The sequence below is a fragment of the Schistocerca piceifrons genome, unplaced genomic scaffold (genome assembly GCF_021461385.2).
Source record: "Schistocerca piceifrons isolate TAMUIC-IGC-003096 unplaced genomic scaffold, iqSchPice1.1 HiC_scaffold_635, whole genome shotgun sequence".
Lineage (NCBI taxonomy): Eukaryota > Metazoa > Arthropoda > Insecta > Orthoptera > Acrididae > Schistocerca > Schistocerca piceifrons.
In genome coordinates, this window is record NW_025728878.1 from 1 (window position 1) to 23,860 (window position 23,860).

Consider the following 23,860-nt stretch of genomic DNA (forward strand, 5'->3'; position numbering starts at 1 on the left):
CACACTAAGGGCTGGTATGCAGCGAGTAGGAGGCCGGAAAAACAATAATTTAAGAGCGCGTGGCAAAAGTACTCATACGCGAAATTAAAAGCCTGCTGCGGTGGCCGGGAATCGAACCGGATCAACTGCTTGGAAGGCAACTATGCTGACCATTACACCACCACCGCACAAGCGAGCGCCCCGCCTCCGCGCTGGTGTCGGCTTCCCGCCTGTCGGCAGCGGCCGAAGGTGATCGTACCTGGCAGGCGCATTTCGAGGTAGGCTAGGGGAGCACATCCAGACGCATTCGGACAGCGTATCCGCGCACATTTCGCATCCTTTGGCAAGAGTCGGCGCCGGCGAGGACCGCGTTCTGGCGGCATTTTTAAGCAGTGCAGTGCAGGATTCAGCGTCTGCAGCATCTTCTCCACAGAATGCTACGGCGCTTGACGGCAGTCCCACTTTCCCTTGAGACATCTGCTCGGGAAGCAGCGTGAAGTTGCCGCTGGCCCCAGCATCGGTGGTTCAGTGGTAGAATGCTCGCCTGCCACGCGGGCGGCCCGGGTTCGATTCCCGGCCGATGCATCATTTTGCTTTTCCCGCGATAATGCTGCCGTGTGGCTTGCGCGCTTGAGATGCACGATCCGCAAGAATATATAGCTGGATTCCCTTGAGAAGAACCGAGAACGCAGCACTCGCCGGTCCCCACTAGGACGCTCGCATGATGTTCTGCAGACTAGCGTCGGCTTGGCCTCACAAGTTGCTGTGTCCAGGTGCCTCCGAGGCACTGAGCTTTAACGACAAGGAGTGCTGCCTATCGTTGCAACAGCTGCAGCAACACCGCAATCAACTGGGCCGGCAGTGCGCGTGTAGCAACAGAACACGTTACCCAGGAAGTACAGTGTCTCTACGTCTAATATTGGGTACGGTATTTACCCAGTTTCCAGGACCAGTGGTGCACCCGTGCCTCGGTAGCGCAGTAGGCAGCGCGTAAGTCTCATAATCTTAAGGTCGTGAGTTCGATCCTCACCCGGGGCATTTAATTTTCTGTGACTGATGGTGGCGCTGTTGCTAGGGCGCCAACGTAGTTCTTGTTTGTTATCCACAACTTTTCAACGCTTCAGCGGGAAAATGTTTACCTCCTGTTATTGCTACTTACAGCTTCCCTTTTCTCTTCTCCCAGCAGAGCATGAAGCCAAAAGCATTGCTCTGCGGCGTTTGAGGTGCGCGCCTTGCCAGTCAGTCTGTGCAAAGATGCTCGCAAAGAGAGAAGGGCGCCGACGCGGCACTCGACACGAAATGCGACAAGCGACCGTACGAACGGTCGAACGAAACGGCCGCATCCGGTGTGGTCTAGTGGCTAGGATACCTGGCTTTCACCCAGGAGGCCCGGGTTCGATTCCCGGTACCGGAACGGAATTTTTTCCACACGAGTCGTGACAAGTTTGAGCTGTCCGAGCGGCCGTTTCCCGTCCTGCTCGCAATATAGCTACTGTTTCGTGACCGTCAGCAGAATATAGACTAGGGAAGCAGACGCACGACGACCATAGAAATGGTGTACGGCTTCATGCCACCAGTTTCCAGCGTAGGGCTGAGCAACTGCATCTGCTGGGGCCCGTTAGCTCAGTTGGTTAGAGCGTCGTGCTAATAACGCGAAGGTCGTGGGTTCGATCCCCCCACGGGCCACTGCTCTTTTACTACTACGAAAAGGCAGCGCCGATTTCAGCTGGCGAGTGTGATGACCAAAAGATCATCACCCTGCGTGGAAGTTGACAGAGGATCCGAACCCGACTCGTCGGGAAGCGCTACATCATTCACTCGGCAATGGCCATAATATCTTGAATACACTGGTTCTCAACCGATAAAGAGAAAATGAAAGAAAATGTCCGATTGCCGATGCGCAACCACTTTGGCCCCTGTCAGTACTTGGCGGGTGAGCGCATGGGAACACAGGGTACTATTGGCAGTTTTACTTCCTATTTTTGTTTCTCCTTAGTTTTCGGAGCTGCAGCCCGATTCGGTCAGGGAGACGCCACCGTGAAATGAAGGGGGGCGTGCTGTGTGTCCATCGCCTAGCCTCACCTCTCTTTACCTCTCTCAGTCGTTTCTCGTGCTTGTCGTTTTGATATAGGCCGATTTGAGAGCGTCAGCTCTCGCGTCAGCCGAGCAAAGTCGAGACAAGTCGAGACACACTAAGGGCTGGTATGCAGCGAGTAGGAGGCCGGAAAAACAATAATTTAAGAGCGCGTGGCAAAAGTACTCATACGCGAATTAAAAGCCTGCTGCGGTGGCCGGGAATCGAACCCGGATCAACTGCTTGGAAGGCAACTATGCTGACCATTACACCACCACCGCACAAGCGAGCGCCCCGCCTCCGCGCTGTGTCGGCTTCCCGCCTGTCGGCAGCGGCCGAAGGTGATCGTACCTGGCAGGCGCATTTCGAGGTAGGCTAGGGGAGCACATCCAGACGCATTCGGACAGCGTATCCGCGCACATTTCGCATCCTTTGGCAAGAGTCGGCGCCGGCGAGGACCGCGTTCTGGCGGCATTTTAAGCAGTGCAGTGCAGGATTCAGCGTCTGCAGCATCTTCTCCACAGAATGCTACGGCGCTTGACGGCAGTCCCACTTTCCCTTGAGACATCTGCTCGGGAAGCAGCGTGAAGTTGCCGCTGGCCCCAGCATCGGTGGTTCAGTGGTAGAATGCTCGCCTGCCACGCGGGCGGCCCGGGTTCGATTCCCGGCCGATGCATCATTTTGCTTTTCCCGCGATAATGCTGCCGTGTGGCTTGCGCGCTTGAGATGCACGATCCGCAAGAATATATAGCTGGATTCCCTTGAGAAGAACCGAGAACGCAGCACTCGCCGGTCCCCACTAGGACGCTCGCATGATGTTCTGCAGACTAGCGTCGGCTTGGCCTCACAAGTTGCTGTGTCCAGGTGCCTCCGAGGCACTGAGCTTTAACGACAAGGAGTGCTGCCTATCGTTGCAACAGCTGCAGCAACACCGCAATCAACTGGGCCGGCAGTGCGCGTGTAGCAACAGAACACGTTACCCAGGAAGTACAGTGTCTCTACGTCTAATATTGGGTACGGTATTTACCCAGTTTCCAGGACCAGTGGTGCACCCGTGCCTCGGTAGCGCAGTAGGCAGCGCGTAAGTCTCATAATCTTAAGGTCGTGAGTTCGATCCTCACCCGGGGCATTTAATTTTCTGTGACTGATGGTGGCGCTGTTGCTAGGGCGCCAACGTAGTTCTTGTTTGTTATCCACAACTTTTCAACGCTTCAGCGGGAAAATGTTTACCTCCTGTTATTGCTACTTACAGCTTCCCTTTTCCTCTTCTCCCAGCAGAGCATGAAGCCAAAAGCATTGCTCTGCGGCGTTTGAGGTGCGCGCCTTGCCAGTCAGTCTGTGCAAAGATGCTCGCAAAGAGAGAAGGGCGCCGACGCGGCACTCGACACGAAATGCGACAAGCGACCGTACGAACGGTCGAACGAAACGGCCGCATCCGGTGTGGTCTAGTGGCTAGGATACCTGGCTTTCACCCAGGAGGCCCGGGTTCGATTCCCGGTACCGGAACGGAATTTTTTCCACACGAGTCGTGACAAGTTTGAGCTGTCCGAGCGGCCGTTTCCCGTCCTGCTCGCAATATAGCTACTGTTTCGTGACCGTCAGCAGAATATAGACTAGGGAAGCAGACGCACGACGACCATAGAAATGGTGTACGGCTTCATGCCACCAGTTTCCAGCGTAGGGCTGAGCAACTGCATCTGCTGGGGCCGTTAGCTCAGTTGGTTAGAGCGTCGTGCTAATAACGCGAAGGTCGTGGGTTCGATCCCCCCACGGGCCACTGCTCTTTTACTACTACGAAAAGGCAGCGCCGATTTCAGCTGGCGAGTGTGATGACCAAAAGATCATCACCCTGCGTGGAAGTTGACAGAGGATCCGAACCCGACTCGTCGGGAAGCGCTACATCATTCACTCGGCAATGGCCATAATATCTTGAATACACTGGTTCTCAACCGATAAGAGAAAATGAAAGAAAATGTCCGATTGCCGATGCGCAACCACTTTGGCCCCTGTCAGTACTTGGGCGGGTGAGCGCATGGGAACACAGGGTACTATTGGCAGTTTTACTTCCTATTTTTGTTTCTCCTTAGTTTTCGGAGCTGCAGCCCGATTCGGTCAGGGAGACGCCACCGTGAAATGAAGGGGGCGTGCTGTGTGTCCATCGCCTAGCCTCACCTCTCTTTACCTCTCTCAGTCGTTTCTCGTGCTTGTCGTTTTGATATAGGCCGATTTGAGAGCGTCAGCTCTCGCGTCAGCCGAGCAAAGTCGAGACAAGTCGAGACACACTAAGGGCTGGTATGCAGCGAGTAGGAGGCCGGAAAAACAATAATTTAAGAGCGCGTGGCAAAAGTACTCATACGCGAAATTAAAAGCCTGCTGCGGTGGCCGGGAATCGAACCCGGATCAACTGCTTGGAAGGCAACTATGCTGACCATTACACCACCACCGCACAAGCGAGCGCCCCGCCTCCGCGCTGTGTCGGCTTCCCGCCTGTCGGCAGCGGCCGAAGGTGATCGTACCTGGCAGGCGCATTTCGAGGTAGGCTAGGGGAGCACATCCAGACGCATTCGGACAGCGTATCCGCGCACATTTCGCATCCTTTGGCAAGAGTCGGCGCCGGCGAGGACCGCGTTCTGGCGGCATTTTTAAGCAGTGCAGTGCAGGATTCAGCGTCTGCAGCATCTTCTCCACAGAATGCTACGGCGCTTGACGGCAGTCCCACTTTCCCTTGAGACATCTGCTCGGGAAGCAGCGTGAAGTTGCCGCTGGCCCCAGCATCGGTGGTTCAGTGGTAGAATGCTCGCCTGCCACGCGGGCGGCCCGGGTTCGATTCCCGGCCGATGCATCATTTGCTTTTCCCGCGATAATGCTGCCGTGTGGCTTGCGCGCTTGAGATGCACGATCCGCAAGAATATATAGCTGGATTCCCTTGAGAAGAACCGAGAACGCAGCACTCGCCGGTCCCCACTAGGACGCTCGCATGATGTTCTGCAGACTAGCGTCGGCTTGGCCTCACAAGTTGCTGTGTCCAGGTGCCTCCGAGGCACTGAGCTTTAACGACAAGGAGTGCTGCCTATCGTTGCAACAGCTGCAGCAACACCGCAATCAACTGGGCCGGCAGTGCGCGTGTAGCAACAGAACACGTTACCCAGGAAGTACAGTGTCTCTACGTCTAATATTGGGTACGGTATTTACCCAGTTTCCAGGACCAGTGGTGCACCCGTGCCTCGGTAGCGCAGTAGGCAGCGCGTAAGTCTCATAATCTTAAGGTCGTGAGTTCGATCCTCACCCGGGGCATTTAATTTTCTGTGACTGATGGTGGCGCTGTTGCTAGGGCGCCAACGTAGTTCTTGTTTGTTATCCACAACTTTTCAACGCTTCAGCGGGAAAATGTTTACCTCCTGTTATTGCTACTTACAGCTTCCCTTTTCCTCTTCTCCCAGCAGAGCATGAAGCCAAAAGCATTGCTCTGCGGCGTTTGAGGTGCGCGCCTTGCCAGTCAGTCTGTGCAAAGATGCTCGCAAAGAGAGAAGGGCGCCGACGCGGCACTCGACACGAAATGCGACAAGCGACCGTACGAACGGTCGAACGAAACGGCCGCATCCGGTGTGGTCTAGTGGCTAGGATACCTGGCTTTCACCCAGGAGGCCCGGGTTCGATTCCCGGTACCGGAACGGAATTTTTTCCACACGAGTCGTGACAAGTTTGAGCTGTCCGAGCGGCCGTTTCCCGTCCTGCTCGCAATATAGCTACTGTTTCGTGACCGTCAGCAGAATATAGACTAGGGAAGCAGACGCACGACGACCATAGAAATGGTGTACGGCTTCATGCCACCAGTTTCCAGCGTAGGGCTGAGCAACTGCATCTGCTGGGGCCCGTTAGCTCAGTTGGTTAGAGCGTCGTGCTAATAACGCGAAGGTCGTGGGTTCGATCCCCCCACGGGCCACTGCTCTTTTACTACTACGAAAAGGCAGCGCCGATTTCAGCTGGCGAGTGTGATGACCAAAGATCATCACCCTGCGTGGAAGTTGACAGAGGATCCGAACCCGACTCGTCGGGAAGCGCTACATCATTCACTCGGCAATGGCCATAATATCTTGAATACACTGGTTCTCAACCGATAAAGAGAAAATGAAAGAAAATGTCCGATTGCCGATGCGCAACCACTTTGGCCCCTGTCAGTACTTGGGCGGGTGAGCGCATGGGAACACAGGGTACTATTGGCAGTTTTACTTCCTATTTTTGTTTCTCCTTAGTTTTCGGAGCTGCAGCCCGATTCGGTCAGGGAGACGCCACCGTGAAATGAAGGGGGCGTGCTGTGTGTCCATCGCCTAGCCTCACCTCTCTTTACCTCTCTCAGTCGTTTCTCGTGCTTGTCGTTTTGATATAGGCCGATTTGAGAGCGTCAGCTCTCGCGTCAGCCGAGCAAAGTCGAGACAAGTCGAGACACACTAAGGGCTGGTATGCAGCGAGTAGGAGGCCGGAAAAACAATAATTTAAGAGCGCGTGGCAAAAGTACTCATACGCGAAATTAAAAGCCTGCTGCGGTGGCCGGGAATCGAACCCGGATCAACTGCTTGGAAGGCAACTATGCTGACCATTACACCACCACCGCACAAGCGAGCGCCCCGCCTCCGCGCTGTGTCGGCTTCCCGCCTGTCGGCAGCGGCCGAAGGTGATCGTACCTGGCAGGCGCATTTCGAGGTAGGCTAGGGGAGCACATCCAGACGCATTCGGACAGCGTATCCGCGCACATTTCGCATCCTTTGGCAAGAGTCGGCGCCGGCGAGGACCGCGTTCTGGCGGCATTTTTAAGCAGTGCAGTGCAGGATTCAGCGTCTGCAGCATCTTCTCCACAGAATGCTACGGCGCTTGACGGCAGTCCCACTTTCCCTTGAGACATCTGCTCGGGAAGCAGCGTGAAGTTGCCGCTGGCCCCAGCATCGGTGGTTCAGTGGTAGAATGCTCGCCTGCCACGCGGGCGGCCCGGGTTCGATTCCCGGCCGATGCATCATTTTGCTTTTCCCGCGATAATGCTGCCGTGTGGCTTGCGCGCTTGAGATGCACGATCCGCAAGAATATATAGCTGGATTCCCTTGAGAAGAACCGAGAACGCAGCACTCGCCGGTCCCCACTAGGACGCTCGCATGATGTTCTGCAGACTAGCGTCGGCTTGGCCTCACAAGTTGCTGTGTCCAGGTGCCTCCGAGGCACTGAGCTTTAACGACAAGGAGTGCTGCCTATCGTTGCAACAGCTGCAGCAACACCGCAATCAACTGGGCCGGCAGTGCGCGTGTAGCAACAGAACACGTTACCCAGGAAGTACAGTGTCTCTACGTCTAATATTGGGTACGGTATTTACCCAGTTTCCAGGACCAGTGGTGCACCCGTGCCTCGGTAGCGCAGTAGGCAGCGCGTAAGTCTCATAATCTTAAGGTCGTGAGTTCGATCCTCACCCGGGGCATTTAATTTTCTGTGACTGATGGTGGCGCTGTTGCTAGGGCGCCAACGTAGTTCTTGTTTGTTATCCACAACTTTTCAACGCTTCAGCGGGAAAATGTTTACCTCCTGTTATTGCTACTTACAGCTTCCCTTTTCCTCTTCTCCCAGCAGAGCATGAAGCCAAAAGCATTGCTCTGCGGCGTTTGAGGTGCGCGCCTTGCCAGTCAGTCTGTGCAAAGATGCTCGCAAAGAGAGAAGGGCGCCGACGCGGCACTCGACACGAAATGCGACAAGCGACCGTACGAACGGTCGAACGAAACGGCCGCATCCGGTGTGGTCTAGTGGCTAGGATACCTGGCTTTCACCCAGGAGGCCCGGGTTCGATTCCCGGTACCGGAACGGAATTTTTTCCACACGAGTCGTGACAAGTTTGAGCTGTCCGAGCGGCCGTTTCCCGTCCTGCTCGCAATATAGCTACTGTTTCGTGACCGTCAGCAGAATATAGACTAGGGAAGCAGACGCACGACGACCATAGAAATGGTGTACGGCTTCATGCCACCAGTTTCCAGCGTAGGGCTGAGCAACTGCATCTGCTGGGGCCCGTTAGCTCAGTTGGTTAGAGCGTCGTGCTAATAACGCGAAGGTCGTGGGTTCGATCCCCCACGGGCCACTGCTCTTTTACTACTACGAAAAGGCAGCGCCGATTTCAGCTGGCGAGTGTGATGACCAAAAGATCATCACCCTGCGTGGAAGTTGACAGAGGATCCGAACCCGACTCGTCGGGAAGCGCTACATCATTCACTCGGCAATGGCCATAATATCTTGAATACACTGGTTCTCAACCGATAAAGAGAAAATGAAAGAAAATGTCCGATTGCCGATGCGCAACCACTTTGGCCCCTGTCAGTACTTGGGCGGGTGAGCGCATGGGAACACAGGGTACTATTGGCAGTTTTACTTCCTATTTTTGTTTCTCCTTAGTTTTCGGAGCTGCAGCCCGATTCGGTCAGGGAGACGCCACCGTGAAATGAAGGGGGCGTGCTGTGTGTCCATCGCCTAGCCTCACCTCTCTTTACCTCTCTCAGTCGTTTCTCGTGCTTGTCGTTTTGATATAGGCCGATTTGAGAGCGTCAGCTCTCGCGTCAGCCGAGCAAAGTCGAGACAAGTCGAGACACACTAAGGGCTGGTATGCAGCGAGTAGGAGGCCGGAAAAACAATAATTTAAGAGCGCGTGGCAAAAGTACTCATACGCGAAATTAAAAGCCTGCTGCGGTGGCCGGGAATCGAACCCGGATCAACTGCTTGGAAGGCAACTATGCTGACCATTACACCACCACCGCACAAGCGAGCGCCCCGCCTCCGCGCTGTGTCGGCTTCCCGCCTGTCGGCAGCGGCCGAAGGTGATCGTACCTGGCAGGCGCATTTCGAGGTAGGCTAGGGGAGCACATCCAGACGCATTCGGACAGCGTATCCGCGCACATTTCGCATCCTTTGGCAAGAGTCGGCGCCGGCGAGGACCGCGTTCTGGCGGCATTTTTAAGCAGTGCAGTGCAGGATTCAGCGTCTGCAGCATCTTCTCCACAGAATGCTACGGCGCTTGACGGCAGTCCCACTTTCCCTTGAGACATCTGCTCGGGAAGCAGCGTGAAGTTGCCGCTGGCCCCAGCATCGGTGGTTCAGTGGTAGAATGCTCGCCTGCCACGCGGGCGGCCCGGGTTCGATTCCCGGCCGATGCATCATTTTGCTTTTCCCGCGATAATGCTGCCGTGTGGCTTGCGCGCTTGAGATGCACGATCCGCAAGAATATATAGCTGGATTCCCTTGAGAAGAACCGAGAACGCAGCACTCGCCGGTCCCCACTAGGACGCTCGCATGATGTTCTGCAGACTAGCGTCGGCTTGGCCTCACAAGTTGCTGTGTCCAGGTGCCTCCGAGGCACTGAGCTTTAACGACAAGGAGTGCTGCCTATCGTTGCAACAGCTGCAGCAACACCGCAATCAACTGGGCCGGCAGTGCGCGTGTAGCAACAGAACACGTTACCCAGGAAGTACAGTGTCTCTACGTCTAATATTGGGTACGGTATTTACCCAGTTTCCAGGACCAGTGGTGCACCCGTGCCTCGGTAGCGCAGTAGGCAGCGCGTAAGTCTCATAATCTTAAGGTCGTGAGTTCGATCCTCACCCGGGGCATTTAATTTTCTGTGACTGATGGTGGCGCTGTTGCTAGGGCGCCAACGTAGTTCTTGTTTGTTATCCACAACTTTTCAACGCTTCAGCGGGAAAATGTTTACCTCCTGTTATTGCTACTTACAGCTTCCCTTTTCCTCTTCTCCCAGCAGAGCATGAAGCCAAAAGCATTGCTCTGCGGCGTTTGAGGTGCGCGCCTTGCCAGTCAGTCTGTGCAAAGATGCTCGCAAAGAGAGAAGGGCGCCGACGCGGCACTCGACACGAAATGCGACAAGCGACCGTACGAACGGTCGAACGAAACGGCCGCATCCGGTGTGGTCTAGTGGCTAGGATACCTGGCTTTCACCCAGGAGGCCCGGGTTCGATTCCCGGTACCGGAACGGAATTTTTTCCACACGAGTCGTGACAAGTTTGAGCTGTCCGAGCGGCCGTTTCCCGTCCTGCTCGCAATATAGCTACTGTTTCGTGACCGTCAGCAGAATATAGACTAGGGAAGCAGACGCACGACGACCATAGAAATGGTGTACGGCTTCATGCCACCAGTTTCCAGCGTAGGGCTGAGCAACTGCATCTGCTGGGGCCCGTTAGCTCAGTTGGTTAGAGCGTCGTGCTAATAACGCGAAGGTCGTGGGTTCGATCCCCCCACGGGCCACTGCTCTTTTACTACTACGAAAAGGCAGCGCCGATTTCAGCTGGCGAGTGTGATGACCAAAAGATCATCACCCTGCGTGGAAGTTGACAGAGGATCCGAACCCGACTCGTCGGGAAGCGCTACATCATTCACTCGGCAATGGCCATAATATCTTGAATACACTGGTTCTCAACCGATAAAGAGAAAATGAAAGAAAATGTCCGATTGCCGATGCGCAACCACTTTGGCCCCTGTCAGTACTTGGGCGGGTGAGCGCATGGGAACACAGGGTACTATTGGCAGTTTTACTTCCTATTTTTGTTTCTCCTTAGTTTTCGGAGCTGCAGCCCGATTCGGTCAGGGAGACGCCACCGTGAAATGAAGGGGGCGTGCTGTGTGTCCATCGCCTAGCCTCACCTCTCTTTACCTCTCTCAGTCGTTTCTCGTGCTTGTCGTTTTGATATAGGCCGATTTGAGAGCGTCAGCTCTCGCGTCAGCCGAGCAAAGTCGAGACAAGTCGAGACACACTAAGGGCTGGTATGCAGCGAGTAGGAGGCCGGAAAAACAATAATTTAAGAGCGCGTGGCAAAAGTACTCATACGCGAAATTAAAAGCCTGCTGCGGTGGCCGGGAATCGAACCCGGATCAACTGCTTGGAAGGCAACTATGCTGACCATTACACCACCACCGCACAAGCGAGCGCCCCGCCTCCGCGCTGTGTCGGCTTCCCGCCTGTCGGCAGCGGCCGAAGGTGATCGTACCTGGCAGGCGCATTTCGAGGTAGGCTAGGGGAGCACATCCAGACGCATTCGGACAGCGTATCCGCGCACATTTCGCATCCTTTGGCAAGAGTCGGCGCCGGCGAGGACCGCGTTCTGGCGGCATTTTTAAGCAGTGCAGTGCAGGATTCAGCGTCTGCAGCATCTTCTCCACAGAATGCTACGGCGCTTGACGGCAGTCCCACTTTCCCTTGAGACATCTGCTCGGGAAGCAGCGTGAAGTTGCCGCTGGCCCCAGCATCGGTGGTTCAGTGGTAGAATGCTCGCCTGCCACGCGGGCGGCCCGGGTTCGATTCCCGGCCGATGCATCATTTTGCTTTTCCCGCGATAATGCTGCCGTGTGGCTTGCGCGCTTGAGATGCACGATCCGCAAGAATATATAGCTGGATTCCCTTGAGAAGAACCGAGAACGCAGCACTCGCCGGTCCCCACTAGGACGCTCGCATGATGTTCTGCAGACTAGCGTCGGCTTGGCCTCACAAGTTGCTGTGTCCAGGTGCCTCCGAGGCACTGAGCTTTAACGACAAGGAGTGCTGCCTATCGTTGCAACAGCTGCAGCAACACCGCAATCAACTGGGCCGGCAGTGCGCGTGTAGCAACAGAACACGTTACCCAGGAAGTACAGTGTCTCTACGTCTAATATTGGGTACGGTATTTACCCAGTTTCCAGGACCAGTGGTGCACCCGTGCCTCGGTAGCGCAGTAGGCAGCGCGTAAGTCTCATAATCTTAAGGTCGTGAGTTCGATCCTCACCCGGGGCATTTAATTTTCTGTGACTGATGGTGGCGCTGTTGCTAGGGCGCCAACGTAGTTCTTGTTTGTTATCCACAACTTTTCAACGCTTCAGCGGGAAAATGTTTACCTCCTGTTATTGCTACTTACAGCTTCCCTTTTCCTCTTCTCCCAGCAGAGCATGAAGCCAAAAGCATTGCTCTGCGGCGTTTGAGGTGCGCGCCTTGCCAGTCAGTCTGTGCAAAGATGCTCGCAAAGAGAGAAGGGCGCCGACGCGGCACTCGACACGAAATGCGACAAGCGACCGTACGAACGGTCGAACGAAACGGCCGCATCCGGTGTGGTCTAGTGGCTAGGATACCTGGCTTTCACCCAGGAGGCCCGGGTTCGATTCCCGGTACCGGAACGGAATTTTTTCCACACGAGTCGTGACAAGTTTGAGCTGTCCGAGCGGCCGTTTCCCGTCCTGCTCGCAATATAGCTACTGTTTCGTGACCGTCAGCAGAATATAGACTAGGGAAGCAGACGCACGACGACCATAGAAATGGTGTACGGCTTCATGCCACCAGTTTCCAGCGTAGGGCTGAGCAACTGCATCTGCTGGGGCCCGTTAGCTCAGTTGGTTAGAGCGTCGTGCTAATAACGCGAAGGTCGTGGGTTCGATCCCCCCACGGGCCACTGCTCTTTTACTACTACGAAAAGGCAGCGCCGATTTCAGCTGGCGAGTGTGATGACCAAAAGATCATCACCCTGCGTGGAAGTTGACAGAGGATCCGAACCCGACTCGTCGGGAAGCGCTACATCATTCACTCGGCAATGGCCATAATATCTTGAATACACTGGTTCTCAACCGATAAAGAGAAAATGAAAGAAAATGTCCGATTGCCGATGCGCAACCACTTTGGCCCCTGTCAGTACTTGGGCGGGTGAGCGCATGGGAACACAGGGTACTATTGGCAGTTTTACTTCCTATTTTTGTTTCTCCTTAGTTTTCGGAGCTGCAGCCCGATTCGGTCAGGGAGACGCCACCGTGAAATGAAGGGGGCGTGCTGTGTGTCCATCGCCTAGCCTCACCTCTCTTTACCTCTCTCAGTCGTTTCTCGTGCTTGTCGTTTTGATATAGGCCGATTTGAGAGCGTCAGCTCTCGCGTCAGCCGAGCAAAGTCGAGACAAGTCGAGACACACTAAGGGCTGGTATGCAGCGAGTAGGAGGCCGGAAAAACAATAATTTAAGAGCGCGTGGCAAAAGTACTCATACGCGAAATTAAAAGCCTGCTGCGGTGGCCGGGAATCGAACCCGGATCAACTGCTTGGAAGGCAACTATGCTGACCATTACACCACCACCGCACAAGCGAGCGCCCCGCCTCCGCGCTGTGTCGGCTTCCCGCCTGTCGGCAGCGGCCGAAGGTGATCGTACCTGGCAGGCGCATTTCGAGGTAGGCTAGGGGAGCACATCCAGACGCATTCGGACAGCGTATCCGCGCACATTTCGCATCCTTTGGCAAGAGTCGGCGCCGGCGAGGACCGCGTTCTGGCGGCATTTTTAAGCAGTGCAGTGCAGGATTCAGCGTCTGCAGCATCTTCTCCACAGAATGCTACGGCGCTTGACGGCAGTCCCACTTTCCCTTGAGACATCTGCTCGGGAAGCAGCGTGAAGTTGCCGCTGGCCCCAGCATCGGTGGTTCAGTGGTAGAATGCTCGCCTGCCACGCGGGCGGCCCGGGTTCGATTCCCGGCCGATGCATCATTTTGCTTTTCCCGCGATAATGCTGCCGTGTGGCTTGCGCGCTTGAGATGCACGATCCGCAAGAATATATAGCTGGATTCCCTTGAGAAGAACCGAGAACGCAGCACTCGCCGGTCCCCACTAGGACGCTCGCATGATGTTCTGCAGACTAGCGTCGGCTTGGCCTCACAAGTTGCTGTGTCCAGGTGCCTCCGAGGCACTGAGCTTTAACGACAAGGAGTGCTGCCTATCGTTGCAACAGCTGCAGCAACACCGCAATCAACTGGGCCGGCAGTGCGCGTGTAGCAACAGAACACGTTACCCAGGAAGTACAGTGTCTCTACGTCTAATATTGGGTACGGTATTTACCCAGTTTCCAGGACCAGTGGTGCACCCGTGCCTCGGTAGCGCAGTAGGCAGCGCGTAAGTCTCATAATCTTAAGGTCGTGAGTTCGATCCTCACCCGGGGCATTTAATTTTCTGTGACTGATGGTGGCGCTGTTGCTAGGGCGCCAACGTAGTTCTTGTTTGTTATCCACAACTTTTCAACGCTTCAGCGGGAAAATGTTTACCTCCTGTTATTGCTACTTACAGCTTCCCTTTTCCTCTTCTCCCAGCAGAGCATGAAGCCAAAAGCATTGCTCTGCGGCGTTTGAGGTGCGCGCCTTGCCAGTCAGTCTGTGCAAAGATGCTCGCAAAGAGAGAAGGGCGCCGACGCGGCACTCGACACGAAATGCGACAAGCGACCGTACGAACGGTCGAACGAAACGGCCGCATCCGGTGTGGTCTAGTGGCTAGGATACCTGGCTTTCACCCAGGAGGCCCGGGTTCGATTCCCGGTACCGGAACGGAATTTTTTCCACACGAGTCGTGACAAGTTTGAGCTGTCCGAGCGGCCGTTTCCCGTCCTGCTCGCAATATAGCTACTGTTTCGTGACCGTCAGCAGAATATAGACTAGGGAAGCAGACGCACGACGACCATAGAAATGGTGTACGGCTTCATGCCACCAGTTTCCAGCGTAGGGCTGAGCAACTGCATCTGCTGGGGCCCGTTAGCTCAGTTGGTTAGAGCGTCGTGCTAATAACGCGAAGGTCGTGGGTTCGATCCCCCCACGGGCCACTGCTCTTTTACTACTACGAAAAGGCAGCGCCGATTTCAGCTGGCGAGTGTGATGACCAAAAGATCATCACCCTGCGTGGAAGTTGACAGAGGATCCGAACCCGACTCGTCGGGAAGCGCTACATCATTCACTCGGCAATGGCCATAATATCTTGAATACACTGGTTCTCAACCGATAAAGAGAAAATGAAAGAAAATGTCCGATTGCCGATGCGCAACCACTTTGGCCCCTGTCAGTACTTGGGCGGGTGAGCGCATGGGAACACAGGGTACTATTGGCAGTTTTACTTCCTATTTTTGTTTCTCCTTAGTTTTCGGAGCTGCAGCCCGATTCGGTCAGGGAGACGCCACCGTGAAATGAAGGGGGCGTGCTGTGTGTCCATCGCCTAGCCTCACCTCTCTTTACCTCTCTCAGTCGTTTCTCGTGCTTGTCGTTTTGATATAGGCCGATTTGAGAGCGTCAGCTCTCGCGTCAGCCGAGCAAAGTCGAGACAAGTCGAGACACACTAAGGGCTGGTATGCAGCGAGTAGGAGGCCGGAAAAACAATAATTTAAGAGCGCGTGGCAAAAGTACTCATACGCGAAATTAAAAGCCTGCTGCGGTGGCCGGGAATCGAACCCGGATCAACTGCTTGGAAGGCAACTATGCTGACCATTACACCACCACCGCACAAGCGAGCGCCCCGCCTCCGCGCTGTGTCGGCTTCCCGCCTGTCGGCAGCGGCCGAAGGTGATCGTACCTGGCAGGCGCATTTCGAGGTAGGCTAGGGGAGCACATCCAGACGCATTCGGACAGCGTATCCGCGCACATTTCGCATCCTTTGGCAAGAGTCGGCGCCGGCGAGGACCGCGTTCTGGCGGCATTTTTAAGCAGTGCAGTGCAGGATTCAGCGTCTGCAGCATCTTCTCCACAGAATGCTACGGCGCTTGACGGCAGTCCCACTTTCCCTTGAGACATCTGCTCGGGAAGCAGCGTGAAGTTGCCGCTGGCCCCAGCATCGGTGGTTCAGTGGTAGAATGCTCGCCTGCCACGCGGGCGGCCCGGGTTCGATTCCCGGCCGATGCATCATTTTGCTTTTCCCGCGATAATGCTGCCGTGTGGCTTGCGCGCTTGAGATGCACGATCCGCAAGAATATATAGCTGGATTCCCTTGAGAAGAACCGAGAACGCAGCACTCGCCGGTCCCCACTAGGACGCTCGCATGATGTTCTGCAGACTAGCGTCGGCTTGGCCTCACAAGTTGCTGTGTCCAGGTGCCTCCGAGGCACTGAGCTTTAACGACAAGGAGTGCTGCCTATCGTTGCAACAGCTGCAGCAACACCGCAATCAACTGGGCCGGCAGTGCGCGTGTAGCAACAGAACACGTTACCCAGGAAGTACAGTGTCTCTACGTCTAATATTGGGTACGGTATTTACCCAGTTTCCAGGACCAGTGGTGCACCCGTGCCTCGGTAGCGCAGTAGGCAGCGCGTAAGTCTCATAATCTTAAGGTCGTGAGTTCGATCCTCACCCGGGGCATTTAATTTTCTGTGACTGATGGTGGCGCTGTTGCTAGGGCGCCAACGTAGTTCTTGTTTGTTATCCACAACTTTTCAACGCTTCAGCGGGAAAATGTTTACCTCCTGTTATTGCTACTTACAGCTTCCCTTTTCCTCTTCTCCCAGCAGAGCATGAAGCCAAAAGCATTGCTCTGCGGCGTTTGAGGTGCGCGCCTTGCCAGTCAGTCTGTGCAAAGATGCTCGCAAAGAGAGAAGGGCGCCGACGCGGCACTCGACACGAAATGCGACAAGCGACCGTACGAACGGTCGAACGAAACGGCCGCATCCGGTGTGGTCTAGTGGCTAGGATACCTGGCTTTCACCCAGGAGGCCCGGGTTCGATTCCCGGTACCGGAACGGAATTTTTTCCACACGAGTCGTGACAAGTTTGAGCTGTCCGAGCGGCCGTTTCCCGTCCTGCTCGCAATATAGCTACTGTTTCGTGACCGTCAGCAGAATATAGACTAGGGAAGCAGACGCACGACGACCATAGAAATGGTGTACGGCTTCATGCCACCAGTTTCCAGCGTAGGGCTGAGCAACTGCATCTGCTGGGGCCCGTTAGCTCAGTTGGTTAGAGCGTCGTGCTAATAACGCGAAGGTCGTGGGTTCGATCCCCCCACGGGCCACTGCTCTTTTACTACTACGAAAAGGCAGCGCCGATTTCAGCTGGCGAGTGTGATGACCAAAAGATCATCACCCTGCGTGGAAGTTGACAGAGGATCCGAACCCGACTCGTCGGGAAGCGCTACATCATTCACTCGGCAATGGCCATAATATCTTGAATACACTGGTTCTCAACCGATAAAGAGAAAATGAAAGAAAATGTCCGATTGCCGATGCGCAACCACTTTGGCCCCTGTCAGTACTTGGGCGGGTGAGCGCATGGGAACACAGGGTACTATTGGCAGTTTTACTTCCTATTTTTGTTTCTCCTTAGTTTTCGGAGCTGCAGCCCGATTCGGTCAGGGAGACGCCACCGTGAAATGAAGGGGGCGTGCTGTGTGTCCATCGCCTAGCCTCACCTCTCTTTACCTCTCTCAGTCGTTTCTCGTGCTTGTCGTTTTGATATAGGCCGATTTGAGAGCGTCAGCTCTCGCGTCAGCCGAGCAAAGTCGAGACAAGTCGAGACACACTAAGGGCTGGTATGCAGCGAGTAGGAGGCCGGAAAAACAATAATTTAAGAGCGCGTGGCAAAAGTACTCATACGCGAAATTAAAAGCCTGCTGCGGTGGCCGGGAATCGAACCCGGATCAACTGCTTGGAAGGCAACTATGCTGACCATTACACCACCACCGCACAAGCGAGCGCCCCGCCTCCGCGCTGTGTCGGCTTCCCGCCTGTCGGCAGCGGCCGAAGGTGATCGTACCTGGCAGGCGCATTTCGAGGTAGGCTAGGGGAGCACATCCAGACGCATTCGGACAGCGTATCCGCGCACATTTCGCATCCTTTGGCAAGAGTCGGCGCCGGCGAGGACCGCGTTCTGGCGGCATTTTTAAGCAGTGCAGTGCAGGATTCAGCGTCTGCAGCATCTTCTCCACAGAATGCTACGGCGCTTGACGGCAGTCCCACTTTCCCTTGAGACATCTGCTCGGGAAGCAGCGTGAAGTTGCCGCTGGCCCCAGCATCGGTGGTTCAGTGGTAGAATGCTCGCCTGCCACGCGGGCGGCCCGGGTTCGATTCCCGGCCGATGCATCATTTTGCTTTTCCCGCGATAATGCTGCCGTGTGGCTTGCGCGCTTGAGATGCACGATCCGCAAGAATATATAGCTGGATTCCCTTGAGAAGAACCGAGAACGCAGCACTCGCCGGTCCCCACTAGGACGCTCGCATGATGTTCTGCAGACTAGCGTCGGCTTGGCCTCACAAGTTGCTGTGTCCAGGTGCCTCCGAGGCACTGAGCTTTAACGACAAGGAGTGCTGCCTATCGTTGCAACAGCTGCAGCAACACCGCAATCAACTGGGCCGGCAGTGCGCGTGTAGCAACAGAACACGTTACCCAGGAAGTACAGTGTCTCTACGTCTAATATTGGGTACGGTATTTACCCAGTTTCCAGGACCAGTGGTGCACCCGTGCCTCGGTAGCGCAGTAGGCAGCGCGTAAGTCTCATAATCTTAAGGTCGTGAGTTCGATCCTCACCCGGGGCATTTAATTTTCTGTGACTGATGGTGGCGCTGTTGCTAGGGCGCCAACGTAGTTCTTGTTTGTTATCCACAACTTTTCAACGCTTCAGCGGGAAAATGTTTACCTCCTGTTATTGCTACTTACAGCTTCCCTTTTCCTCTTCTCCCAGCAGAGCATGAAGCCAAAAGCATTGCTCTGCGGCGTTTGAGGTGCGCGCCTTGCCAGTCAGTCTGTGCAAAGATGCTCGCAAAGAGAGAAGGGCGCCGACGCGGCACTCGACACGAAATGCGACAAGCGACCGTACGAACGGTCGAACGAAACGGCCGCATCCGGTGTGGTCTAGTGGCTAGGATACCTGGCTTTCACCCAGGAGGCCCGGGTTCGATTCCCGGTACCGGAACGGAATTTTTTCCACACGAGTCGTGACAAGTTTGAGCTGTCCGAGCGGCCGTTTCCCGTCCTGCTCGCAATATAGCTACTGTTTCGTGACCGTCAGCAGAATATAGACTAGGGAAGCAGACGCACGACGACCATAGAAATGGTGTACGGCTTCATGCCACCAGTTTCCAGCGTAGGGCTGAGCAACTGCATCTGCTGGGGCCCGTTAGCTCAGTTGGTTAGAGCGTCGTGCTAATAACGCGAAGGTCGTGGGTTCGATCCCCCCACGGGCCACTGCTCTTTTACTACTACGAAAAGGCAGCGCCGATTTCAGCTGGCGAGTGTGATGACCAAAAGATCATCACCCTGCGTGGAAGTTGACAGAGGATCCGAACCCGACTCGTCGGGAAGCGCTACATCATTCACTCGGCAATGGCCATAATATCTTGAATACACTGGTTCTCAACCGATAAAGAGAAAATGAAAGAAAATGTCCGATTGCCGATGCGCAACCACTTTGGCCCCTGTCAGTACTTGGGCGGGTGAGCGCATGGGAACACAGGGTACTATTGGCAGTTTTACTTCCTATTTTTGTTTCTCCTTAGTTTTCGGAGCTGCAGCCCGATTCGGTCAGGGAGACGCCACCGTGAAATGAAGGGGGCGTGCTGTGTGTCCATCGCCTAGCCTCACCTCTCTTTACCTCTCTCAGTCGTTTCTCGTGCTTGTCGTTTTGATATAGGCCGATTTGAGAGCGTCAGCTCTCGCGTCAGCCGAGCAAAGTCGAGACAAGTCGAGACACACTAAGGGCTGGTATGCAGCGAGTAGGAGGCCGGAAAAACAATAATTTAAGAGCGCGTGGCAAAAGTACTCATACGCGAAATTAAAAGCCTGCTGCGGTGGCCGGGAATCGAACCCGGATCAACTGCTTGGAAGGCAACTATGCTGACCATTACACCACCACCGCACAAGCGAGCGCCCCGCCTCCGCGCTGTGTCGGCTTCCCGCCTGTCGGCAGCGGCCGAAGGTGATCGTACCTGGCAGGCGCATTTCGAGGTAGGCTAGGGGAGCACATCCAGACGCATTCGGACAGCGTATCCGCGCACATTTCGCATCCTTTGGCAAGAGTCGGCGCCGGCGAGGACCGCGTTCTGGCGGCATTTTTAAGCAGTGCAGTGCAGGATTCAGCGTCTGCAGCATCTTCTCCACAGAATGCTACGGCGCTTGACGGCAGTCCCACTTTCCCTTGAGACATCTGCTCGGGAAGCAGCGTGAAGTTGCCGCTGGCCCCAGCATCGGTGGTTCAGTGGTAGAATGCTCGCCTGCCACGCGGGCGGCCCGGGTTCGATTCCCGGCCGATGCATCATTTTGCTTTTCCCGCGATAATGCTGCCGTGTGGCTTGCGCGCTTGAGATGCACGATCCGCAAGAATATATAGCTGGATTCCCTTGAGAAGAACCGAGAACGCAGCACTCGCCGGTCCCCACTAGGACGCTCGCATGATGTTCTGCAGACTAGCGTCGGCTTGGCCTCACAAGTTGCTGTGTCCAGGTGCCTCCGAGGCACTGAGCTTTAACGACAAGGAGTGCTGCCTATCGTTGCAACAGCTGCAGCAACACCGCAATCAACTGGGCCGGCAGTGCGCGTGTAGCAACAGAACACGTTACCCAGGAAGTACAGTGTCTCTACGTCTAATATTGGGTACGGTATTTACCCAGTTTCCAGGACCAGTGGTGCACCCGTGCCTCGGTAGCGCAGTAGGCAGCGCGTAAGTCTCATAATCTTAAGGTCGTGAGTTCGATCCTCACCCGGGGCATTTAATTTTCTGTGACTGATGGTGGCGCTGTTGCTAGGGCGCCAACGTAGTTCTTGTTTGTTATCCACAACTTTTCAACGCTTCAGCGGGAAAATGTTTACCTCCTGTTATTGCTACTTACAGCTTCCCTTTTCCTCTTCTCCCAGCAGAGCATGAAGCCAAAAGCATTGCTCTGCGGCGTTTGAGGTGCGCGCCTTGCCAGTCAGTCTGTGCAAAGATGCTCGCAAAGAGAGAAGGGCGCCGACGCGGCACTCGACACGAAATGCGACAAGCGACCGTACGAACGGTCGAACGAAACGGCCGCATCCGGTGTGGTCTAGTGGCTAGGATACCTGGCTTTCACCCAGGAGGCCCGGGTTCGATTCCCGGTACCGGAACGGAATTTTTTCCACACGAGTCGTGACAAGTTTGAGCTGTCCGAGCGGCCGTTTCCCGTCCTGCTCGCAATATAGCTACTGTTTCGTGACCGTCAGCAGAATATAGACTAGGGAAGCAGACGCACGACGACCATAGAAATGGTGTACGGCTTCATGCCACCAGTTTCCAGCGTAGGGCTGAGCAACTGCATCTGCTGGGGCCCGTTAGCTCAGTTGGTTAGAGCGTCGTGCTAATAACGCGAAGGTCGTGGGTTCGATCCCCCCACGGGCCACTGCTCTTTTACTACTACGAAAAGGCAGCGCCGATTTCAGCTGGCGAGTGTGATGACCAAAAGATCATCACCCTGCGTGGAAGTTGACAGAGGATCCGAACCCGACTCGTCGGGAAGCGCTACATCATTCACTCGGCAATGGCCATAATATCTTGAATACACTGGTTCTCAACCGATAAAGAGAAAATGAAAGAAAATGTCCGATTGCCGATGCGCAACCACTTTGGCCCCTGTCAGTACTTGGGCGGGTGAGCGCATGGGAACACAGGGTACTATTGGCAGTTTTACTTCCTATTTTTGTTTCTCCTTAGTTTTCGGAGCTGCAGCCCGATTCGGTCAGGGAGACGCCACCGTGAAATGAAGGGGGCGTGCTGTGTGTCCATCGCCTAGCCTCACCTCTCTTTACCTCTCTCAGTCGTTTCTCGTGCTTGTCGTTTTGATATAGGCCGATTTGAGAGCGTCAGCTCTCGCGTCAGCCGAGCAAAGTCGAGACAAGTCGAGACACACTAAGGGCTGGTATGCAGCGAGTAGGAGGCCGGAAAAACAATAATTTAAGAGCGCGTGGCAAAAGTACTCATACGCGAAATTAAAAGCCTGCTGCGGTGGCCGGGAATCGAACCCGGATCAACTGCTTGGAAGGCAACTATGCTGACCATTACACCACCACCGCACAAGCGAGCGCCCCGCCTCCGCGCTGTGTCGGCTTCCCGCCTGTCGGCAGCGGCCGAAGGTGATCGTACCTGGCAGGCGCATTTCGAGGTAGGCTAGGGGAGCACATCCAGACGCATTCGGACAGCGTATCCGCGCACATTTCGCATCCTTTGGCAAGAGTCGGCGCCGGCGAGGACCGCGTTCTGGCGGCATTTTTAAGCAGTGCAGTGCAGGATTCAGCGTCTGCAGCATCTTCTCCACAGAATGCTACGGCGCTTGACGGCAGTCCCACTTTCCCTTGAGACATCTGCTCGGGAAGCAGCGTGAAGTTGCCGCTGGCCCCAGCATCGGTGGTTCAGTGGTAGAATGCTCGCCTGCCACGCGGGCGGCCCGGGTTCGATTCCCGGCCGATGCATCATTTTGCTTTTCCCGCGATAATGCTGCCGTGTGGCTTGCGCGCTTGAGATGCACGATCCGCAAGAATATATAGCTGGATTCCCTTGAGAAGAACCGAGAACGCAGCACTCGCCGGTCCCCACTAGGACGCTCGCATGATGTTCTGCAGACTAGCGTCGGCTTGGCCTCACAAGTTGCTGTGTCCAGGTGCCTCCGAGGCACTGAGCTTTAACGACAAGGAGTGCTGCCTATCGTTGCAACAGCTGCAGCAACACCGCAATCAACTGGGCCGGCAGTGCGCGTGTAGCAACAGAACACGTTACCCAGGAAGTACAGTGTCTCTACGTCTAATATTGGGTACGGTATTTACCCAGTTTCCAGGACCAGTGGTGCACCCGTGCCTCGGTAGCGCAGTAGGCAGCGCGTAAGTCTCATAATCTTAAGGTCGTGAGTTCGATCCTCACCCGGGGCATTTAATTTTCTGTGACTGATGGTGGCGCTGTTGCTAGGGCGCCAACGTAGTTCTTGTTTGTTATCCACAACTTTTCAACGCTTCAGCGGGAAAATGTTTACCTCCTGTTATTGCTACTTACAGCTTCCCTTTTCCTCTTCTCCCAGCAGAGCATGAAGCCAAAAGCATTGCTCTGCGGCGTTTGAGGTGCGCGCCTTGCCAGTCAGTCTGTGCAAAGATGCTCGCAAAGAGAGAAGGGCGCCGACGCGGCACTCGACACGAAATGCGACAAGCGACCGTACGAACGGTCGAACGAAACGGCCGCATCCGGTGTGGTCTAGTGGCTAGGATACCTGGCTTTCACCCAGGAGGCCCGGGTTCGATTCCCGGTACCGGAACGGAATTTTTTCCACACGAGTCGTGACAAGTTTGAGCTGTCCGAGCGGCCGTTTCCCGTCCTGCTCGCAATATAGCTACTGTTTCGTGACCGTCAGCAGAATATAGACTAGGGAAGCAGACGCACGACGACCATAGAAATGGTGTACGGCTTCATGCCACCAGTTTCCAGCGTAGGGCTGAGCAACTGCATCTGCTGGGGCCCGTTAGCTCAGTTGGTTAGAGCGTCGTGCTAATAACGCGAAGGTCGTGGGTTCGATCCCCCCACGGGCCACTGCTCTTTTACTACTACGAAAAGGCAGCGCCGATTTCAGCTGGCGAGTGTGATGACCAAAAGATCATCACCCTGCGTGGAAGTTGACAGAGGATCCGAACCCGACTCGTCGGGAAGCGCTACATCATTCACTCGGCAATGGCCATAATATCTTGAATACACTGGTTCTCAACCGATAAAGAGAAAATGAAAGAAAATGTCCGATTGCCGATGCGCAACCACTTTGGCCCCTGTCAGTACTTGGGCGGGTGAGCGCATGGGAACACAGGGTACTATTGGCAGTTTTACTTCCTATTTTTGTTTCTCCTTAGTTTTCGGAGCTGCAGCCCGATTCGGTCAGGGAGACGCCACCGTGAAATGAAGGGGGCGTGCTGTGTGTCCATCGCCTAGCCTCACCTCTCTTTACCTCTCTCAGTCGTTTCTCGTGCTTGTCGTTTTGATATAGGCCGATTTGAGAGCGTCAGCTCTCGCGTCAGCCGAGCAAAGTCGAGACAAGTCGAGACACACTAAGGGCTGGTATGC

General features: G+C 55.1%; 55 non-coding genes across 55 annotated transcripts; 44 read left to right on the plus strand and 11 right to left on the minus strand.

Moving 5' to 3' along the window:
- Nucleotides 1-96: 96 nt before the first annotated feature.
- Trnag-ucc lies at nucleotides 97-167 on the minus strand. The gene has a single exon. It is a non-coding gene; the product is annotated as a tRNA-Gly (tRNA).
- Nucleotides 168-493: 326 nt separating this feature from the next.
- On the plus strand, nucleotides 494-564 carry Trnag-gcc. The gene has a single exon. It is a non-coding gene; the product is annotated as a tRNA-Gly (tRNA).
- Nucleotides 565-944: 380 nt separating this feature from the next.
- Nucleotides 945-1,017, plus strand: Trnam-cau. The gene has a single exon. It is a non-coding gene; the product is annotated as a tRNA-Met (tRNA).
- Nucleotides 1,018-1,321: 304 nt separating this feature from the next.
- Trnae-uuc lies at nucleotides 1,322-1,393 on the plus strand. The gene has a single exon. It is a non-coding gene; the product is annotated as a tRNA-Glu (tRNA).
- Nucleotides 1,394-1,591: 198 nt separating this feature from the next.
- Trnai-aau lies at nucleotides 1,592-1,665 on the plus strand. The gene has a single exon. It is a non-coding gene; the product is annotated as a tRNA-Ile (tRNA).
- Nucleotides 1,666-2,262: 597 nt separating this feature from the next.
- Trnag-ucc lies at nucleotides 2,263-2,334 on the minus strand. Its single transcript has one exon. It is a non-coding gene; the product is annotated as a tRNA-Gly (tRNA).
- A 324-nt stretch (nucleotides 2,335-2,658) lies between these two features.
- Trnag-gcc lies at nucleotides 2,659-2,729 on the plus strand. The gene has a single exon. It is a non-coding gene; the product is annotated as a tRNA-Gly (tRNA).
- Nucleotides 2,730-3,109: 380 nt separating this feature from the next.
- On the plus strand, nucleotides 3,110-3,182 carry Trnam-cau. Its single transcript has one exon. It is a non-coding gene; the product is annotated as a tRNA-Met (tRNA).
- A 305-nt stretch (nucleotides 3,183-3,487) lies between these two features.
- Nucleotides 3,488-3,559, plus strand: Trnae-uuc. The gene has a single exon. It is a non-coding gene; the product is annotated as a tRNA-Glu (tRNA).
- A 197-nt stretch (nucleotides 3,560-3,756) lies between these two features.
- Trnai-aau lies at nucleotides 3,757-3,830 on the plus strand. Its single transcript has one exon. It is a non-coding gene; the product is annotated as a tRNA-Ile (tRNA).
- A 597-nt stretch (nucleotides 3,831-4,427) lies between these two features.
- Trnag-ucc lies at nucleotides 4,428-4,499 on the minus strand. The gene has a single exon. It is a non-coding gene; the product is annotated as a tRNA-Gly (tRNA).
- Nucleotides 4,500-4,824: 325 nt separating this feature from the next.
- Nucleotides 4,825-4,895, plus strand: Trnag-gcc. The gene has a single exon. It is a non-coding gene; the product is annotated as a tRNA-Gly (tRNA).
- Nucleotides 4,896-5,274: 379 nt separating this feature from the next.
- Nucleotides 5,275-5,347, plus strand: Trnam-cau. Its single transcript has one exon. It is a non-coding gene; the product is annotated as a tRNA-Met (tRNA).
- A 305-nt stretch (nucleotides 5,348-5,652) lies between these two features.
- Trnae-uuc lies at nucleotides 5,653-5,724 on the plus strand. The gene has a single exon. It is a non-coding gene; the product is annotated as a tRNA-Glu (tRNA).
- Nucleotides 5,725-5,922: 198 nt separating this feature from the next.
- Nucleotides 5,923-5,996, plus strand: Trnai-aau. The gene has a single exon. It is a non-coding gene; the product is annotated as a tRNA-Ile (tRNA).
- A 597-nt stretch (nucleotides 5,997-6,593) lies between these two features.
- Trnag-ucc lies at nucleotides 6,594-6,665 on the minus strand. The gene has a single exon. It is a non-coding gene; the product is annotated as a tRNA-Gly (tRNA).
- Nucleotides 6,666-6,990: 325 nt separating this feature from the next.
- On the plus strand, nucleotides 6,991-7,061 carry Trnag-gcc. Its single transcript has one exon. It is a non-coding gene; the product is annotated as a tRNA-Gly (tRNA).
- A 380-nt stretch (nucleotides 7,062-7,441) lies between these two features.
- Nucleotides 7,442-7,514, plus strand: Trnam-cau. Its single transcript has one exon. It is a non-coding gene; the product is annotated as a tRNA-Met (tRNA).
- Nucleotides 7,515-7,819: 305 nt separating this feature from the next.
- Trnae-uuc lies at nucleotides 7,820-7,891 on the plus strand. The gene has a single exon. It is a non-coding gene; the product is annotated as a tRNA-Glu (tRNA).
- A 198-nt stretch (nucleotides 7,892-8,089) lies between these two features.
- Trnai-aau lies at nucleotides 8,090-8,162 on the plus strand. The gene has a single exon. It is a non-coding gene; the product is annotated as a tRNA-Ile (tRNA).
- Nucleotides 8,163-8,760: 598 nt separating this feature from the next.
- On the minus strand, nucleotides 8,761-8,832 carry Trnag-ucc. Its single transcript has one exon. It is a non-coding gene; the product is annotated as a tRNA-Gly (tRNA).
- Nucleotides 8,833-9,157: 325 nt separating this feature from the next.
- Nucleotides 9,158-9,228, plus strand: Trnag-gcc. Its single transcript has one exon. It is a non-coding gene; the product is annotated as a tRNA-Gly (tRNA).
- Nucleotides 9,229-9,608: 380 nt separating this feature from the next.
- Trnam-cau lies at nucleotides 9,609-9,681 on the plus strand. The gene has a single exon. It is a non-coding gene; the product is annotated as a tRNA-Met (tRNA).
- Nucleotides 9,682-9,986: 305 nt separating this feature from the next.
- On the plus strand, nucleotides 9,987-10,058 carry Trnae-uuc. Its single transcript has one exon. It is a non-coding gene; the product is annotated as a tRNA-Glu (tRNA).
- Nucleotides 10,059-10,256: 198 nt separating this feature from the next.
- On the plus strand, nucleotides 10,257-10,330 carry Trnai-aau. The gene has a single exon. It is a non-coding gene; the product is annotated as a tRNA-Ile (tRNA).
- A 598-nt stretch (nucleotides 10,331-10,928) lies between these two features.
- Nucleotides 10,929-11,000, minus strand: Trnag-ucc. The gene has a single exon. It is a non-coding gene; the product is annotated as a tRNA-Gly (tRNA).
- Nucleotides 11,001-11,325: 325 nt separating this feature from the next.
- On the plus strand, nucleotides 11,326-11,396 carry Trnag-gcc. Its single transcript has one exon. It is a non-coding gene; the product is annotated as a tRNA-Gly (tRNA).
- Nucleotides 11,397-11,776: 380 nt separating this feature from the next.
- Nucleotides 11,777-11,849, plus strand: Trnam-cau. The gene has a single exon. It is a non-coding gene; the product is annotated as a tRNA-Met (tRNA).
- A 305-nt stretch (nucleotides 11,850-12,154) lies between these two features.
- On the plus strand, nucleotides 12,155-12,226 carry Trnae-uuc. Its single transcript has one exon. It is a non-coding gene; the product is annotated as a tRNA-Glu (tRNA).
- Nucleotides 12,227-12,424: 198 nt separating this feature from the next.
- Trnai-aau lies at nucleotides 12,425-12,498 on the plus strand. Its single transcript has one exon. It is a non-coding gene; the product is annotated as a tRNA-Ile (tRNA).
- Nucleotides 12,499-13,096: 598 nt separating this feature from the next.
- On the minus strand, nucleotides 13,097-13,168 carry Trnag-ucc. Its single transcript has one exon. It is a non-coding gene; the product is annotated as a tRNA-Gly (tRNA).
- A 325-nt stretch (nucleotides 13,169-13,493) lies between these two features.
- Nucleotides 13,494-13,564, plus strand: Trnag-gcc. The gene has a single exon. It is a non-coding gene; the product is annotated as a tRNA-Gly (tRNA).
- Nucleotides 13,565-13,944: 380 nt separating this feature from the next.
- Trnam-cau lies at nucleotides 13,945-14,017 on the plus strand. The gene has a single exon. It is a non-coding gene; the product is annotated as a tRNA-Met (tRNA).
- A 305-nt stretch (nucleotides 14,018-14,322) lies between these two features.
- On the plus strand, nucleotides 14,323-14,394 carry Trnae-uuc. The gene has a single exon. It is a non-coding gene; the product is annotated as a tRNA-Glu (tRNA).
- Nucleotides 14,395-14,592: 198 nt separating this feature from the next.
- Nucleotides 14,593-14,666, plus strand: Trnai-aau. Its single transcript has one exon. It is a non-coding gene; the product is annotated as a tRNA-Ile (tRNA).
- Nucleotides 14,667-15,264: 598 nt separating this feature from the next.
- On the minus strand, nucleotides 15,265-15,336 carry Trnag-ucc. The gene has a single exon. It is a non-coding gene; the product is annotated as a tRNA-Gly (tRNA).
- Nucleotides 15,337-15,661: 325 nt separating this feature from the next.
- On the plus strand, nucleotides 15,662-15,732 carry Trnag-gcc. Its single transcript has one exon. It is a non-coding gene; the product is annotated as a tRNA-Gly (tRNA).
- A 380-nt stretch (nucleotides 15,733-16,112) lies between these two features.
- On the plus strand, nucleotides 16,113-16,185 carry Trnam-cau. Its single transcript has one exon. It is a non-coding gene; the product is annotated as a tRNA-Met (tRNA).
- Nucleotides 16,186-16,490: 305 nt separating this feature from the next.
- Nucleotides 16,491-16,562, plus strand: Trnae-uuc. The gene has a single exon. It is a non-coding gene; the product is annotated as a tRNA-Glu (tRNA).
- A 198-nt stretch (nucleotides 16,563-16,760) lies between these two features.
- On the plus strand, nucleotides 16,761-16,834 carry Trnai-aau. The gene has a single exon. It is a non-coding gene; the product is annotated as a tRNA-Ile (tRNA).
- Nucleotides 16,835-17,432: 598 nt separating this feature from the next.
- Nucleotides 17,433-17,504, minus strand: Trnag-ucc. Its single transcript has one exon. It is a non-coding gene; the product is annotated as a tRNA-Gly (tRNA).
- A 325-nt stretch (nucleotides 17,505-17,829) lies between these two features.
- On the plus strand, nucleotides 17,830-17,900 carry Trnag-gcc. The gene has a single exon. It is a non-coding gene; the product is annotated as a tRNA-Gly (tRNA).
- A 380-nt stretch (nucleotides 17,901-18,280) lies between these two features.
- Nucleotides 18,281-18,353, plus strand: Trnam-cau. Its single transcript has one exon. It is a non-coding gene; the product is annotated as a tRNA-Met (tRNA).
- Nucleotides 18,354-18,658: 305 nt separating this feature from the next.
- Nucleotides 18,659-18,730, plus strand: Trnae-uuc. Its single transcript has one exon. It is a non-coding gene; the product is annotated as a tRNA-Glu (tRNA).
- Nucleotides 18,731-18,928: 198 nt separating this feature from the next.
- On the plus strand, nucleotides 18,929-19,002 carry Trnai-aau. Its single transcript has one exon. It is a non-coding gene; the product is annotated as a tRNA-Ile (tRNA).
- Nucleotides 19,003-19,600: 598 nt separating this feature from the next.
- On the minus strand, nucleotides 19,601-19,672 carry Trnag-ucc. The gene has a single exon. It is a non-coding gene; the product is annotated as a tRNA-Gly (tRNA).
- Nucleotides 19,673-19,997: 325 nt separating this feature from the next.
- On the plus strand, nucleotides 19,998-20,068 carry Trnag-gcc. Its single transcript has one exon. It is a non-coding gene; the product is annotated as a tRNA-Gly (tRNA).
- A 380-nt stretch (nucleotides 20,069-20,448) lies between these two features.
- Trnam-cau lies at nucleotides 20,449-20,521 on the plus strand. The gene has a single exon. It is a non-coding gene; the product is annotated as a tRNA-Met (tRNA).
- Nucleotides 20,522-20,826: 305 nt separating this feature from the next.
- Nucleotides 20,827-20,898, plus strand: Trnae-uuc. The gene has a single exon. It is a non-coding gene; the product is annotated as a tRNA-Glu (tRNA).
- A 198-nt stretch (nucleotides 20,899-21,096) lies between these two features.
- Trnai-aau lies at nucleotides 21,097-21,170 on the plus strand. Its single transcript has one exon. It is a non-coding gene; the product is annotated as a tRNA-Ile (tRNA).
- A 598-nt stretch (nucleotides 21,171-21,768) lies between these two features.
- On the minus strand, nucleotides 21,769-21,840 carry Trnag-ucc. Its single transcript has one exon. It is a non-coding gene; the product is annotated as a tRNA-Gly (tRNA).
- Nucleotides 21,841-22,165: 325 nt separating this feature from the next.
- On the plus strand, nucleotides 22,166-22,236 carry Trnag-gcc. The gene has a single exon. It is a non-coding gene; the product is annotated as a tRNA-Gly (tRNA).
- A 380-nt stretch (nucleotides 22,237-22,616) lies between these two features.
- Nucleotides 22,617-22,689, plus strand: Trnam-cau. The gene has a single exon. It is a non-coding gene; the product is annotated as a tRNA-Met (tRNA).
- Nucleotides 22,690-22,994: 305 nt separating this feature from the next.
- Nucleotides 22,995-23,066, plus strand: Trnae-uuc. Its single transcript has one exon. It is a non-coding gene; the product is annotated as a tRNA-Glu (tRNA).
- A 198-nt stretch (nucleotides 23,067-23,264) lies between these two features.
- Trnai-aau lies at nucleotides 23,265-23,338 on the plus strand. Its single transcript has one exon. It is a non-coding gene; the product is annotated as a tRNA-Ile (tRNA).
- Nucleotides 23,339-23,860: the final 522 nt, after the last annotated feature.